Source organism: Salvelinus namaycush, chromosome 10 (genome assembly GCF_016432855.1).
Source record: "Salvelinus namaycush isolate Seneca chromosome 10, SaNama_1.0, whole genome shotgun sequence".
In the NCBI taxonomy this organism is placed as follows: domain Eukaryota; kingdom Metazoa; phylum Chordata; class Actinopteri; order Salmoniformes; family Salmonidae; genus Salvelinus; species Salvelinus namaycush.
Genome location: NC_052316.1, coordinates 31599090 through 31606001, shown reverse-complemented (window position 1 = coordinate 31606001; position 6912 = coordinate 31599090).

Below are 6912 nucleotides of genomic sequence, written 5' to 3'. Positions count from 1 at the left end.
AGGCAGCCTCTGCCCTGTTTGCGTAGATCTGATTAGCAACATGACAGTGCGCTCCTGGAATTAAGGACCAGGTCCTATCGGTAGTGTTTCATCTGACTCTAATGCCATAATACCCTGAGCAAAAACTGGGTGACCCACACATAAATCATCTCGATACAAAAACATTAAGACCAGGGGGACAGCGAAACTATAGATATGGAAAGTCTATAAATCTACCAGGGACCTATATCTGGGGGCACTGATGGGACCACAGATGATGAATTTTGGCTACTATAGTCTTCTCTACCCCATAGGGGGAATTAAGTGCTGTATCTCACTACATTCGAAAGAGAGGGAGGGAAAAAACAGCTCATTACGGAAGGTTGTGTTTATTGTGTGATATAATAAATATTCTAAAGAAAACATCTCTGGCTGCGTTTGGGGAATGTATATGGAATGTAAAACAGGCTCTAATGGGCCATCATGTTAGTACATTAAAACTTAGGAATGGATCCACCTGCCAAGAGCCTTACAGGATTCACTTTCATAACCGGAACTGAGAATGTGCCAGAAGAATATGACTCAAAGCATATCATCTTGACAAAAAATTGTGCTTTATTCCAATCAACAAGTTGCACCAGGTTTCTTCCAAAGCCTTGGCCACAGAATGTAGTCTTTGGTCTGTTGCTAGTTGTTTTTCAGCTGACTCTCCCCTCAGTTCCACTGGTAACCTCTTTCAGTCTTCTCTCTGCATGCCTCTGAAGTACAAGCAGCACATCCATATGCTTTACTGCATACCAGACAACTCTCTCTGTTCTGACTTTGAGAGCATTCACAAACTTGTCATTGAACCTGCAGCCATCACATTGTTAGGAGTGGAAGCATGTCGCAAGGAATGTCTCCTGATCGTACAGAAGGGAGATACTGCTCACTGCTCACCTTGATGGACCCATGCAGTGAAGCCAGAAGTGCTGGGTTAAACACAATGAACACTGATAGAAACACCTTGGAGAATGTCATTGAGAATTTTGTATTTTCTTGTATTATGTATAAATGGTTAAATATGGTTAAAGTTTGAACGCAAAAAACTGCACAATCTTCATTTAGTGGCATCGACTTTTATTCCTTTCAGCAGTATATTATAATTGGCACCCCCCCCCCAAAAGGACTGAGACTGGGTGATGAGAGGTGATAATGTATTTTGCTGATCCAAGGCCTGTTCACACCTTCTCTTTTGCTGCCAGGACTCTGCCATCTCTGAACCCCATTTGGAAGGCGAAGATAATCAAATCAAATTGTATTTGTCACATGCGCCGAATACAACAGGTTAAAAATTAGGAATGGAAGACCTTACTGTTTTAAGAAGTTTTTAAGAAAAATAAGTGTTAAGTAAGAAATGGAAAATAAAACAAATAATTAAACAGCAGCAGTAAAATAACAATAGAGAGGGTATATACAGGGGGTAGCGGTACAGAGTCAATGTGCGGGGGCACCGGTTAGTCGAGGTAATTGAGGTAATATGTACATGTAGGTAAAGTTAAAGTGACCATGCATAGATAATAACCAGAGAGTAGCAGCAGCGTAAAAGAGGGGTCTGGGTAGCCCTTGAATAGCTGTTCAGGAGTCTTATGGCTTGGGGGTAGAAGCTGTTAAGAAGCCTTTTGGACCTAGACTTGGCACTCCGGTAACACTTGCCGTGCGGTAGCAGAGAGAACAGTCCATGACAAGGGTGGCTGGAGTCTTTGACAATTTTTGGGGCCTTCCTCTGACACCGCATGGTATAGAGATCATGGATGGCAGGAAGCTTGGCCCCAGTGATGTACTGGGTCGTACGCACTACCCTCTGCAGTGCTTTGCAGTCAGAGACCGAGCAGATGCCATAACAAACAGTGATGCAACCAGTCAGGATGCTCTCGATGGTGCAGCTGTAGAACCTTTTGAGGATCTGAGGACACATGCCGAATCTTTTCAGTCTCCTGAGGGGGTAAAGGTTTTGTTGTGCCCTATTCACGACTGTCTTAATGTGTTTGGACCATGATAGTTTGTTTGTGAAGTGGACACCAATGAACTTGAATTGCTCCACTACAGCCCCGTCGATGAGAATGGGGGCATGCTCGGTCCTCCTTTTCCTGTAGTCCACAATCATCTCCTTTGTCTTGATCACGTTGAGGGTATGTTGTCCTGGCATCAGGCCTACCACTATTGTGTCATCGGCAAACTTGATGATGGTGTTGGAGTTGTGCCTTGCCATGCATTAATGAGTGAACAGGGAGTACAAGAGGGGACTAAGCACACACCACTGAGGGGCCCCTGTGTTGAGGATCAGCGTGGTGGATGTGTTGTTACCTAACTTTACCACCTGGGGGCGGTCCAGGATCCAGTTGCAGAGGTAGGTGTTTAGTCCCAGGGTCCTTAGCTTAGTGATGAGCTTTGAGTGCACTATGGTGTTGAACGCTGAGCTGTAGTCAATGAATAGTATTCTCACATAGGTGTTCCTTTTGTCCAGGTTGGAAATGGCAGTGTTGAGTGCAGTAGAGATTGCATCACCTGTGGATCTGTTGGGGTGGTAAGCAAATTGGAGTGGGTCAAGGGTTTCTGGGATGATGGTGTTGTTGTGAGCCATGACCAGCCTTTCAAAGCACTTCGTGGCTACAGACGTGAGTGCTACGGGTCAGTAGTCATTTAGGCAGGTTACCTTCGTGTTCTTGGGCACAGGGACTATGGTGGTCTGCTTGAAATATGTTGGTATTACAGACTCAGTCAAGGTCAGATTGAAAATGTCAGTGATGACACTTGCCAGTTGGTCAGCACATGCTCGGGGTACACGTACCCTGGTAATCCGTCTGCCCCTGCGGCCTTGTGCATGTTTAAAGGTCTTACTCACATCGGCTACGGAGAGCGTGATCACACAGTCGTCCGGAACAGCTGATGCTCTCATGCATGTTTCAGTGTTACCTGCCTCGAAGTGAGCATAGAAGTAATTTAGCTCGTCTTGTAGGCTCGTGTCACTGGGCAGCCCGCAGCTGTGCTTCCCTTTGTAGTCTGTAATAGTTTGTAAGCTCTGCCACATCCAACGAGCGTTGGAGCTGGTATAGTACGATTCAATCTAAGTCCTGTATTGAAGTTTTGCCTGCTTGATGGTTTGTCAAGGGCATAGCGGGATTTTTTATAAGCTCCCGGGTGAGAGTCCCGCTCCTTGAAAGCGGCAGCTCTACACTTTAGCTCAGTGCGGATAATGCCTGTAATCCATGGCTTCTGTTGGGGTATGTACATACGGGCACTGTGGGGGGACGTCATTGATGCACTTATTGATGAAGAAAGTGACTGATGTGGTGTACTCCTCAATGCCATCTGAGGAATCCCGGAACATATTCCAGTCTGTGCTATCAAAACAGACCTGTAGCTTAGCATCTGCTTCATCTGACCACTTTCTTATTGACCGAGTCACTGGTGCTTCATGCTTTAGGTTTTGCTTGTAGGAATCAGGAGGATAGAATTATGGTCAGACTTGCAAAATGGAGGGTGAGGGAGAGCTTTGTACGCATCTCGTGTGTGGAGTAAAGGTGGTCTAGAGTTTTTTTTCCCTCTGGTTGCACATTTAACATGCTGGTAGATATTAGGTAAGACGGATTTCAGTTTCCATGCATTAGTCCCCGGCCACTCAGAGTGCCGCCTCTTGATGAGCGTTTTCCTGTTTGCTTATGGCTGCTCATTGAGTGCGGTCTTAGTGCCAGCATCGGTTTCTGGTGGTAAATAGACAGCTACAAAGATTATAGATGAAAACTCTTTTGGTAAATAGTGTTCTCTACAGCTTATCATGAGATCCTCAGGCGAGCAAAACCTTAAGACTTCCTTAGATTTCGTGCACCAGCTGTTGTTTACAAATATACATAGACCGCCACCCCTTGTCTTACCAGAGGCTGCTGTACTATCCAGCCGAACAATCTTAAAACCCGCCAGCTGTATGTTATTCATGTCGTCGTTCAGCCATGACTCATGAAACATAAGATATTACAGTTTTTAATGTCCCATTGGTAGGATATATGTGATCGTAGTTTGTCTATTTTATTTTCCATTGATTGTATGTTGGCTAACAGGACCGATGGTAAAGGGAGGTTACCCGCTCGGCGTCGGATCCTTACAAGGCACCCAGATCTTCGTCCCCAATATCTCTGTCTCATTCTCCTGTGAATGATGGGGATGAGGGCCTTGTCTGAAGTAAATCCTTCCCGTTCGACTCGTTGAAGAAAAAGTATTCCTCCAGTACGGGGTGAGTAATCACCCGAACAGGAACGGGAGCCACCTTCGGTAGGAGTCGTGACAGTACCCCCACCCCCCCTGACGCGCGGCTCCCGCAGCGCGCCGACACCGGCCTCGAGAGCGACCCGGAGGGCGAGGCACAGGGCGAACCGGATGGAGGCGATGGAAATCCCTCAACATTGACGGATCCAAAATGTCCCCCACCGGTACCCAGCACCTCTCCTCCGGACCGTACCCCTCCCAGTCCACGAAGGTACTGCAGGCCCCTCACCCGGCGTCTCGAGTCCAGAATGGCCCGTATCGTATATGCCGGGGACCCCTCGATGTCCAGAGGGGGAGGAGGGACCTCCGACACCTCACCGTCTTGCAGGGGACCAGCTACCACCAGCCTGAGGAGAGACACATGAAACGAGGGGTTAATACGATAATAGGAAGGGAGTTGTAATCGATAACACACCTCGTTTATTCTCATCAGGACTTTGAAGGGCCCTACACACTGCGGCCCCAGCTTCCGGCAGGGCAAGCGGAGGGGTAGGTTTCGGGTCGAGAGCCAGACCCTGTCCCCCGGTACAAACACGGGGGCCTCACTGCGGTGGCGGTCAGCACTCCTCTTCTGCCGTCCACTGGCTTGTTTAACTTCTTCGGGGTAGGGGGCAGCATTTTCACTTTTGGATAAATAGCATGCCAAAATTAAACTGCCTGCTACTCATCCCCAGAATATAAGATATGCATATTATTAGTAGATTTGGATAGAAAACACCCTGAAGTTTCTAAAACTTTGAATCATGTCTGTGAGAATAACAGAACGTATGTAGCAGGCAAAACCCAGAGGACAAACCATTCAGAATTTTGATTTTTTTTGAGGTCACTGTCTTTTCAATGAGGTTTCATTGGGACACCAGATTTCTAAGGGACTTGTTTGCAGTTCCTACCGCTTCCACTGGATGTCACCAGTCTTTGGAAATTGGTTGAGGTTATTCCTTTGTGTAATGAAGAAGTATGGCAATCGTAAATGAGGGTCACATGAATAAATTGTTTGAGAGAGGCACATTACCAAAAATGTTGCATTAGTTTGTTTTCTTTTTGTATTGACCACAGATCATCCCGTCTTCAAATTGATCGATTATTAACGTTTGAAAATACCTAACATTGTATTACAAAAGGAGTTTGAAATGTTTTGGTAAAGTTTACATGTAACTTTTGATATATTTTGTAGTGACGTTGCGCAAGTTGGAAGCTGTGTTTTTCTGGATGAAACGCGCCAAATAAATTGACATTTTGGATATATATCGACGTAATTAATCGAACAAAAGGACCATTTGTGATGTTTATGGGACATATTGGAGTGCCAACAAAAGAATTTCGTCAAAGGTAAGGCATGAATTATATTTTTATTTCTGCGTTTTGTGTCGTGCCTGCAGTGTTGAAATATGCTACTCTCTTTGTTTACTGTTGTGCTATCATCAGATAATAGCATCTTATGCTTTCGCCGAAAAGCCTTTTGAAATCTGACATGTTGGCTGGATTCACAACGAGTGTAGCTTTAATTTGGTATCTTACATGTGTGATTTAATGAAAGTTTGATTCTTATATAATTTTATTTGAATATGGTGCTCTGTATTTTCCCTGGCTATTGGCCAGGTGGGACGATTGCGTCCCACGATTGCGTCCCACCTACCCCAGAGAGGTTAAGGGATTCCTGGACGGCCCTCCAGGTCTCCTTGGAGCGCTGTACCCACTCCTCCACCGCAGGAGCTTCGGTCTGACTCGGATGCCACGGTACCAGGACCGGCTGGTAGCCCAACACACACTGGAATGGGAATAAGTTAGTCGAGGAATGACGGAGTGAATTTTGGGTCAACTCCGCCCATGGGGTGATAACCGGATGTCAAGCTGACCGAGACCCCCAGATGCTCCATGAACGCCCTCCATACCCGGGACGTGAACTGGGGACCCCGATCAGAGACGATGTCCTCCGACACCCCGTAGTGCCGGAAGACGTGGGTAAATAACACCTCCACAGTCTGTAGGGCTGTAGGGAGACCGGGCAACGGGAGGAGACGGCAGGACTTAGAGAACCGATCCACAATCACCAAAACCGTAGTGTTCCCTCTAGGAAGGTGCCTAGGAGCCTTACTCTGGGCGCACACCGAACAGGAAGAGACATAAACCCTAACATCCCTAGCCAAGGTGGGCCACCAATACTTCTCCCGGAGACCCCGCGCTGTCCTCGCCACCCCAGGGTGACCCGAGGAGGATAGGGTGTGAGCCCACCGAATCAGTTGGTCCCGAACACCAAGCGGCACGTACTTCCGCCCAGACGGACACTGAGGAGGCGCAGGCTCCGCCCGTAATGCCCGCTCGATGTCCGAGTCCACCTCCCATACCACTGGTGCCATCAGCCTCGAGGCGGGAAGGATGGGAGTAGGCTCGGTGGCCCTATCCTCCGTGTCATAAAGGAGGGGCAGTGCGTCAGCCTTTACATTCTGAGAGCCTGGTCTATACGACAAAGTAAACCGGAATTGGGTGAAAAACATGGCCCACCTTGCCTGACGTGGATTCAGTCTCCTACCTGCCCGAATATACTCCAGATTCTGGTGGTCGGTCCAGATGAGAAAAGGGTGCTTAGCCCCCTCAAGCCAGTGTCTCCACACCTTCAGAGCCCTGACCACC